We start from the raw sequence: 10,739 nt of genomic DNA, 5'->3' as shown, positions 1-10,739 counted from the left end.
AGAGAGGAGAGAGACAGAGAGACAGAGAGAGAGAGAGAGAGAGAGAGAGAGAGAGAGAGAGAGAGAGAGAGAGAGAGAGAGAGAGAGATGGAGGAAGGGAGGGAGAGACTTATTATAGCAAACACTTAGCCCAGTTCTTTTTAGGGGAAGGGAGGAGGGTGGGCATGCCTTGTCCACATTATTTATTAATTGTCAAAAATCTTCACAAGGCTAAGCAGCAGTGAGGTACAGTAGAAAGTCTGTACAGGTTAGAGTCAGAGAACCAAGATTTGAAGCTTTAAAACAAGAAGTTTGGATTGGATGATCTCTGAGATTCCATCCAGTTCTAAATCAATGAACTTTAGAATCCTAAAGGAACATGTTAAATTTTCTTTCCTGTTGTAATCATACAGTTTAGTTCCACTTACCTGTTATTAACACATCATGCTTTTTTGTATTCCCAAACTCAACTCATACTGAAGTGGAATTAATAGCCTCCATTGTTGCATAATAAAACAAACAAAAAAATAGCTGTGGTACTTGTTGAGCTTAGGCTCTCCTTGGAGTAATTTCTAAATGATATCTGGGAGAAGGATTTCAATACTCTTCGATTTAGGTAACAGAGGTTAGAAGATTTATTGTTGCTTTAAAACATGCCTTGTGCATAAAAAGCATTGTCTCGCTTTTTAAAAAATTAATTCATATCTAATTGTACCGGAGACCATTATAATAAGATTTTTAAAAGTAAAACGCAATCTTTTCTCCCTTCACATTTCTATTTCTGATGAGAAAAAATGTATATTAATGTTAAAAAGAATAATTGTTGATAAGCTCTCAGCTATTCAGCTTATTTGCTTTCTTGATCACAATCACCATCTATTCAGCGCTTTAATCATACTTTGTCACAAACCTGCTTCTCTCTCATCATGACTTTTCATTATCATCCATTCTTTTTCTATGTGCGGAATTTTTTTTCATCTAACTTGACAGAGATCTTTGTGGGATACTGATAAAGGTGCTTAATTATTTTTCTAATAATTTGGGAAAGAGACATTTTTAGAAATATATGTGTTGACATTCATTTCACCTGAGCCTGAGTTAAGAAATGTTAAATGTGCATATAAAATATAGCTGTAAACAAAATAGACAGTGGGGCATGATCAACAGAGAACTGACCTTGGAATTTGCAGTACCTGAGTTCAAGATTCACCTGTGATTCATATTAGCTGTGTGGTCAAGAGCAAATTAGTTTCTCTGTAGCCCTAGACAAATTTTTAAGACCATAAAACCTTGAGTGTCCATCCATCCATGTGTTTGGCTATTGTCAAATAGTTTCAATCATGTCCTACTCTTCGTGACTCCATTTGGGGATTTTCTTGGCAAAGGCAGTGGTGTGGTTTTGCCATTTCTTTCTCTAGCTCATTTGAAAGGAGAGGAAACTGAATCAGTGATAGTGACTTGCCCAGAGTCACACAGCTAATAAGTGTCTGAGGCTGGCTATGAAGTTATGAAAATGAGTCTTCCTGATTCCAAGCCCAGTGCCCTGGCTGCTACACCACCTCGTTGCCCTTGACACGTGTGTAGAAGGAGTTCCGTTTAGCCCAGAGATATGGGGACTATGAGGGGTGTACAAAACCAAAAGCAAACTATATTATTCCAAACTTATTTCTCTAAGCACTTGCCCATTAGTTAAGAATGCACGTAAGTCTTTTATCTAAAGGTGGTGAATAGGATCCTTGTAACTTGGACCCCTAGACTCCACTTGCTTTTTTTGCCATTCCTTCTCTAATTCTTATTAACTCTTTGACTTTCAAAATTATTTTTGTCTCTATGTTGTTATTGAAGTTCCTCCTGAGCATGCTAAGAAACTAATCCTTTGGAAAAGTCCCTAAACCCATCTGAGTATCAGTTTACCTGTTTGTTTGTTTTTTAATTTTTTTAAACCCTTACCTTCTGTCTTAGAATCAATACTGTATATTGGTTCTAAGGCAGAAGAGTGGTAAGGGCTATGTAATGGGGGTCAAGTGACTTGCCCAGGGTCACACAACTGGGAAGCGTCTGAGGCCAGATTTGAACCCAGAACCTCCCGTCTCAAGCCCTGGCTCTCATTCCACTGAACTACCCAGCTGTCCTCAGTTTACCTGTTTGTAAAATGACAACTGTCATAATTTAGGAACACAGCTTTTCTAATTCCCTCCTAATTGTTGCTTCTTTCTTGTAACCATCAAGCTTTGGGCTGTTTTTACCATGTTTTCCAAAAAGATTTTGTTCCACTCTATATTTTTAAGAGAATTTAGGCTTGTCTTTTATAAATCATTCAGGAGAAATACTAGAGTTTTTCATTCAAGTTAAATTTTTGGATAATAAAAATGATTGCATTGGTAATAGTCCTTCATAATTGGATAACCCTAAGGAATAGAATCTCCAGGAGAGGGAATGTAGTGGCATATTACCTACTTAAAAGGTTACTGACCTCTTCATCACAATGAATTCCTCTTCTATGAGGAATCGAAATGAAATAACAATAAAAGCTAACATTTACCAGCTGGGTGACCCTGGGCAAGTCACTTGACCCCCATTGCCTACCCTTACCAACTCTTCCACCTATAAGTCAATGCACAGAAGTTAAGGGTTAAAAAAAAAAGCTAACATTTATATAGCACATACTATGTGCCAGGCATGGTGCTAAGTGCTTTACAGTTATCTCATTTGTTCCTTTCAAAACCTCTAGGAGGTAGGTGCTCTTGTCATCCCCATTTTAGAGAGGAGGAAACTGAGGCAAACAGATTAAGTGACTTGCCTGAAGTCGCTTAGCTAGTCAGTGTGTGAAGTCATGCTTGAACTCAATTCCTCCTGACTCCAGCCCCAGTAATGTATCTACTATCCCACCTAGCTAGATGCCTATAATTCTGTGCTACTAGTCCTGCAGTGATGATAGATTTTAGCAATCTGAGAGGCCCAAAAAGATTCAACTTTGGTTCTGGCTGTGATAGATGGAGGGAGTGGAGGGAAACAGTTGAGAGGCACTGAAAGCGTGAAAGAAATGAAAAACCCATTTTGGAAAACCCAAAGAAGTCCACACTAGCTGGCTACTTTTAAAAGTAGATAAATGTCCTTGGCAAAGGACGGCATCCCCTAGGGAACATAAAGTGTTATTGTAGATGTCACACTGTTGAGAGCCCTAGGTCTGATTCCTAGGAACAGCAAATGGAAAATCAGAGCAGTGGGCTCATCTGAGCTTTAGCTTGAGCAAAACTCCTAAAGCCATGGCAGGGAAGAATGGCTTCTTTCCTCTGACTCTTTGGAACAGGAAGTATGTACCTGGGTCTCTGTTGGGGGCTTATATCTATATTTACAATATTTACAACGTCAGAATCTTAGCATTTTGGGTGTCATGGAAGCCTTTGACTATCTGGTGAAGCCTGTGGTCTCCTTCTGGAGATAATGTTTTTGAAACAATTGAAGTTAGTAAAAATCACCAAAAAATGTACATTTTTCCCATGTGAATTTCCATTCAATTGTGAGCTCCTTTAGGGAAATGACTGTCCTTTGCTGTCCTTTGTATGTGTAGGGCTTGGCACGTAGTGAGCTCTTAATAAAGGTTTTTCGATTTGGCACAGTTCTTTGATTCCCTGGAAATCTATTGATGGATCCATTGTAAGTAGTCTGTGGACTCCAGTTTAATTGCCCATAACCTTAATAAAGATAAAGATGATTACAAATTTGCTCTAACTGGTTAAGAGCGCTGGGCCTGGAGTGAGGAAGACCTCTGACACATCCTAGCTGTGTGACCTTGGGCAAGTCACTTAACCTCTGCATGCCTAGAAGGCGGCTAAGTGGCTCAGTGGATAGAGTGCCAGGCCTGGAATCAGACCCGAGTTCAAAATCCACCCTCAGACACTTCTTAGCTGTATGTCCCTAGACAAGTTACTTCACCTCTCATTGCCTGACAAAAGGATTCGCTGGAGAAAGAAATGGCAAACCACTCCAGAGTATCCTTGTCATAGTAAACCTCTCCATGGATATGGAGCTGGAAATGACCGAATCCCTGCACAACATAAGAATGATTTGGCCATTAAACATATACTACAATGATTGCAAGGATAAAAACAGCAATAATCAAAATGGATGCCATGGATATTTATAAAAGAGATTATTATAACCTCATAACTCCATACTGCTAGCCCAAAAGACATGCTTTTTATGTTTAAACTCTTACCTTCCATCTTGTATTTAATACTACCTATTGGTTCCAAGGCAGAAGAGTGGTAAGGGTTAGGCAATTTGGGGTTAAATGACTTGCCCAAGGTCTCACAGCTAGGAAGTATCTGAGGTCAGATTTGAACCCAGGACTGCCCATCTCTAGGCCTGACTCCCAATCCATTGAGCTACCTCTGTCTAACAAACAAGGATATGCTATAGAACAAATGAAATAAGTTTTAAGGACTGTATGATATTTTATTATATCAGTGCAAGCCTTGGTAGATGATGAGACAGAATAATCAATGATATGGTAATTGGCTTTGCAAGCTAAAGCTCAGATGAGCCCACTGCTCTGATTTTCCATTTGCTGTTCCTAGGAATCAGACCTAGAGCTCTCAACAGTGTGACATCCACAACAACACTTCATGTTCCCTAGGGGATGCTGTCCTTTGTCAAGGACATTTATTTACTTTTACAAGTAGCTTTTTATTTTCCTCTCTCTTGAGGATTTGATCTATTATCCATGTAATGTCCCACATATTTAGAATTCCACAACACAGATGCGAAACAATTCTGGAGAAGGGACCGTTGCCATGAAAGCACCATAATTATAAAAATTAAAAACAAAACATCAGCAGCAACTCTCTTCTTCTCTTTTGATGTTCTGTAATTATGAGCAGTGATATATATTATTGATTTTAAAGCAATTTAAAACCTAGCCAGGATCAGCTCTTGAGTAGCAGTGTGCCTTGTAATTGCTTTGTTAATGTATCTGTGTTATATTTAAATGCTTGAGGAATGTTTTCCAGCTAATGAAAAATCACAGTGGGTACTTGTGCATCCCTTGCACTGCCTATTAGAAATTCATCAGGCATAGCAAGAAATAACTTTCATAAAATTCTTAAAAGGATTATGCAAGTAGTAATCAGCAATATAGACTCTGTACTTAGTTCTATTACCAAAGAAAGAAGGGATGCGGTGAAAGGGGTGAAAATTGGCAAAACAACATCATTTCCATTATATCCTGAGTTAGTTTCAGCACCGGACAGTGACTGTGCAGTAAGAGGCCATTGGTGGCACTGCAGTGGATTGAATGGAATGGAAATGGGTAGACCTGAGTTCAAATCCAGCCTCAGGCATTTATTAACTATGTGATTCTGAGTAAGACACTTAATCTCTGTTTACCTCAGCTTCCTCAGTTGTCATATGAGGGTAATAATAGCCCTTTCCTGTCAAGATGAGATAAAATTTGCAAAAAAGCACTTAGTATGGTGCTTGGCACAGGACCTCTCACATATTAAATGCTATATAAATATTTATTCCCTTCCTTTTCTCTTTATTCTCCCTCTCTATCCATTATTAGAATTTGTGAGAACAGCATCATCCCCAGTTTATTAGCAATACAATATATAATAAGTGAATCCTTAAGTGTAAAGTGAGCTTTAAGCATTTCTGCTTGCTCTCAATTGCTATGTTTTTGCCTCTTATATCTGCCATTTATTTGGGGGAAGGAAGAGGGAAATCAGAGAAAGGATAAGGCCACTCACTGCTCAACGTAGATGGAATGGTAATCATTTACAGTTTCTTCAGGCATTCCCCTCTTTAAAGGCATATACTTTTTCCCAGCTTTTTGCTTATACAAAAAAGTATTGCTGTGAATATTTTGGCTTATGTGGGAACTTTATTTCTCTCCTTCATTGCCTTGTGGAATGGGTGTAGTAGCAGACCCATTAGATCAAGAGTATGAACAGTTAACGATTTTTCTTAAATAGTTCCAAATTTTTTTTCAGAAGGTTTAGGCTAAGTTCCAGCTTTCTTAACAGTATTTTGGTGTGCCTGCTTTCTCACAGTCCCTACACCATTTGATCCTGAATTGAATGGGTACAAAGGGAAATATTATTATTGTTTTAATGTGCATTTTTATCATCACCTGTGTTTCAGGGCATGAAAGAAACAATACAGTTAGAATAGAAAGAGAACCCATGAATTTGGGGAAAATGCTTATGTTAGGGGTCTTTATTGGAATGGCTCAGGGACACCCGCTTCACCCAGAGCTCTTTAATATCTTTGTCAATGATGTGGGTAAAAACATACATGGCATGTTTATCACAAAAAAGCTAGGAGAGATAGGTAACACTCTATGACAAGATTTTAAAAGTTCTTGATAGATAGGCTAGGACATTGGGTTAAATCTAATAAGATAATTTAATAATAATAAAAGTCAAATCATATCTTTGGATTAAAAAAATCTACTTACAATTTCAAGATGGGGAGGCAGGAGCAAAGATCAGTGAATCTGATAAAATATTTGGGGTGTTTAATGGACTACAAGCTCACTGTAAGTTAGATGTATGGTATCACAGCCAAGAAGACCTGTATAATCTTAGATAACATTAAGGAAGACCTAATGCCTGCACCTAAGGAGGTGACAATTAGGTTATATTCTATCCTAACTGGACAACATCTGGAGTTTTGTGTGTTCAGTTCTAGGTGTCATATTTTAGAAAAGATGTTGATTAACTAGAGTATATCCAGAGAAAGCATGATTCACATCCTGGCATTCATGACCTATAAGGAATAGTTGAAGGAAATGGAAGGGTTTGACCTACGGAACTGTGTATATATGTACGTGTGTGTGTGTGTGTGTGTGTGTGTGTGTGTGTGTGTGTGTGAATCATTGAAAGCTATTTTCAAATATTTGAAGAGTTTAAAGGAGGAGGAAAGATAAGACTAAAAATTGGGGGTCAGGTGGGTGGGATAGGGCATGTACGTAGTTCAGTGGATAGAGAACCAGGCCTAGAGACAAGTGGTCCTGGGTTCAAACATGGCCTCAGTCTATCCTAGTTGTGTGACCCTGGGCAAGTCCCTTAACCTCAATTACCTAGCCCTTATTGCTCTTTTGCCTTGGAATCAATACTTAGTATTGATTCTAAGACAGAATGTATGGGTTTAAAAAAGGTAGGGGGAAGAGTAAACTTGTTCTGCCTGTCCTCAGAGGGCAAAACTAACAGATAGACATTGCAAAGGAGTGCATTTTTCCATGATATAAGAAAAGCTTTTCTAACACTTAGTCATCAAAAGGTATACTAGACTGCCTAAAGAGATGATAGGTTCCCTTCACTGATAATCTTCAATCAAATGTCAAATCCCACAGAGAAATCTCATAGAGGAGACTTTTTATCAGAAATGGGTTGGACTGCTGTGCAACTTCAGTCCCTTCTAACTGAGATTTCATATTCTTGCCTTTCAAATTCCACAATGAAATGGATCTATGGTGTCATCAGTATAGATGTTCCCACCAGTGATGTAGATTCTAGCTGGCCCATGATCCACACTTACTCATCCTATGTGTCTCTCGTCCATGTTCTCTAATAAATTCACTACAGTGGGATTATCTGACATGCTGGGAACCTTTCTATTAACAAATCACATGGACTATCAATCAGTAACCTTTTACCACTTTTCTTATGTAACTATACCATTTTCTCCCTCAACCATATATTTCTTTAATGGCATCCTTTACTCCACTTCCAACTTCCTTATTTGCAACATGTTGTAATCCTTTATTTTCAATATATATTCACACAATGTGCTTTTTTTAAAATTTTTTTAAGCCCTTGTACTTCGGTGTATTGTCTCATAGGTGGAAGAGTGGTAAGGGTGGGCAATGGGGGTCAAGTGACTTGCCCAGGGTCACACGGCTGGGAAGTGGCTGAGGCCGGGTTTGAACCTAGGACCTCCTGTCTCTAGGCCTGACTCTCACTCCACTGAGCTACCCAGCTGCCCCACAATGTGCTTTCTTATTGTCTTCTGATACTCATTTTTGTCTCTAGAGCTCATAGTATTCGATTACTTATAGCTGTACAGAAACACTGTAGTATACAATATGATAATTAAACATTATTTTTAAAGATATGTATATGTATTTTTTTAAAATAGAATTTTATCCTCATAAAATTAGGAGCTAAGATTATATTCAGCACTATAGTTTTTGTACAAACATCTCTCCCTTATATTTAGTAAGTCATTTGGTATGTCTAATGATCATCTTATTTCAGAAAATGTTCGAGTGTCTGATCTTTTGAAACTCATGGGTTGTAGGTGATAATATGATAACATTTCATCAGTTTGGTACATTGGGTTTTCTTTACCAAGAAACAGAAAATAACATCTCCCCAAAATTTAGCACCTCAATCATTTAAATAGCACACTTGCTGTGAAGCAAATTGTGTAAGAGGAAGATATATTTAACCATCAGAGTATCTTTCTGAGCAGACAGAATTTCCTGGAAGGTTTCTCTTTAAAGAAATACATATCTGACAAAGGAGGAGATTATTAGTTCACTGAATGACAACAGGATACTGTCACCAGTGGCCATAAACTGATGATTCTATTCATTATTAAGTCATTAGTGTGAACATGAAAACATTTAATTTCCTGTCACTTAAAATCTGCACCTGCATTTCTCTTTATGGAAATATTCACCTTTTAGTCACAAATGGTAGCTTTCTTGGGTTTTTTTTGCTTCCCCTACCTTCTCAACTTCAAATATAATATTCATGTAGAAAGATAAGGTTCAAGCCTTCTCTAATAAGTATACATTTTGATAATTCAAACAGTGCTTCAATGTTTATTGAAGAACCTTAAAAATAAGTTTTTAGTGGAACATAAGACAAAAGTGAGAAAAATCAACAACTAATAGGCAATCGGCTTATAAACATCATCAAGGATGATACTGCATCTTTTTCTAACTAAAAGCAGCAGCTTCCTGATAGGAGTGAGTGACCTGATTTACATAAAAGAGCAACCACTTTGACCTTCAACAAAATTTGTATGGAATTTTTTCCCTTCTTTTCTTTTAAAAAATGAGTTACTAGGGAGCATCTGGGTAGCTCAGTGGAGTGAGAGTCAGGCCTAGAGACAGAAGGTCCTGGGTTCAAACCCAGCCTCAGCCACTTCCCAGCTGTGTGACCCTGGGCAAGTCACTTTACCCCCATTGCCCACCCTTACCAATCTTCCACCTATGAGACAATACACCGAAGTACAAGGGTTAAAAAAAAATGAGTTACTTTAGGTTTTTAAATGTACTTTCACTTTTATGCTACTCTATCAGAGGATCAAAGTGGAGACACTGAAAAGTAGGATAAGTAGAATGTTGTTCATTAGAACCCATTAGAAAATGAGGTATCAGAAATTTCTCTGTTTAAATTTGTCTGATCTCATAGGGACATATAAATGCGGATATAGCAAATGAATGGCCGCCATTGTAGACGTCTGTCTGAGATGAACAGAAGATGTCTCTTCTGCCTGGTAGACTTATTATCCTCTCATCCACTTTCTACAATGGAGAAAATGAACAAATTGAATACATTATTGAAGTGGTAAATGGTAGGCCTCAAAACCTGGGCCAGGAACCCTGCTTTCAGGACCATGATCCCTTTGTAGAGTTATGTAAGTTTCCATCATACCTCAATGCTGATAAAAATCCCCAAGAAAGGTTATTCTCCTTTTCCTTCTTCCAAAGCACACTCATAAGTCTTGGGAGAATGATAATCACATTAGATAATGCATGTAAAGTCTTTTGTTCACCTAAAAGCACCACAGAAATATTAATAACTTTAGTAAATAGGAATGACAACAATAATAGTAACAACCACCACAGGCATTGAGAGCAAAATTCCAGCTTTGTGGAAGCAAACTCTTCTATGTAAACCCTAGAAGTTTAGAAGAAACACACACACACACACACACACACACACACACACACACACACACACACACACAAGATTGTTTGTTTAGAAGCTCCTTTCCTTAAGTTTAGGGTTGAGCAAGCTTCCTTTGGAGCTATCCGTGGTTCTGACTTCTGACTGTGGCTCTTCTGCCTCACTTAATAATGCCCTTCAGATTCTGATGACTTCCTACAGTGCAAGCTGAGCATTTTATGTCAGAAAGAATAAGTAAAGAGACAACCACTACCTGTTATCAACTATTTTCATAACCTGAGACCTGCCAATGCCAATGACCTCTACTGACCTTGCTTTTCCAACTCATACTTTTGTCTGATTTCATCCCTGCTTAGACCTTGGCTACCATTTCTCATCCATAGAGAATAGCGAGTAGATGACTTTTACTGAGCTTCCAAATTATAGTTATTATATTTTATAACATTCAGAAATTATGCATAAATACTGACCAGCATAAACAAGGTCTTGAACATGCACACATATCAGATCATAACCTTTTTACAATGTACCTTCTTCTTGATTATCTTTTTTCAAGATATTTTTTAATTCATAATAAATAACCTGCTGATTTAATTGTTTCATGCCTATTTAACACCAAGCAATATTCATACTCATCCCCAAAGCAACAATTCTTCCAGTGCCTAAGTGACTCCTTAATAGTAATGTAGGTGACTTTATAAAAAGACTTTAGAATCTTAAGGACAAATTTTGATGTAATTCCATGGCCTAAAAGAGTTAGTATTTCTGCCAGACCGGATAGCTATTTATTATTAGGGAGGTATCTAGATAACAAAAGAACCAAGGTCAGTACGA

General features: G+C 37.8%; 1 protein-coding gene across 1 annotated transcript in view; it reads left to right on the top strand.

Moving 5' to 3' along the window:
* Positions 1 to 10,739, top strand: part of LOC123253664 (protocadherin-11 X-linked-like) — a 542,326-nt gene that overhangs the window by 205,415 nt on the left and 326,172 nt on the right.

The sequence above is a fragment of the Gracilinanus agilis genome, chromosome X (assembly GCF_016433145.1).
Source record: "Gracilinanus agilis isolate LMUSP501 chromosome X, AgileGrace, whole genome shotgun sequence".
Taxonomy (NCBI): domain Eukaryota; kingdom Metazoa; phylum Chordata; class Mammalia; order Didelphimorphia; family Didelphidae; genus Gracilinanus; species Gracilinanus agilis.
This window is presented reverse-complemented; position numbering and strand designations above follow the sequence as displayed.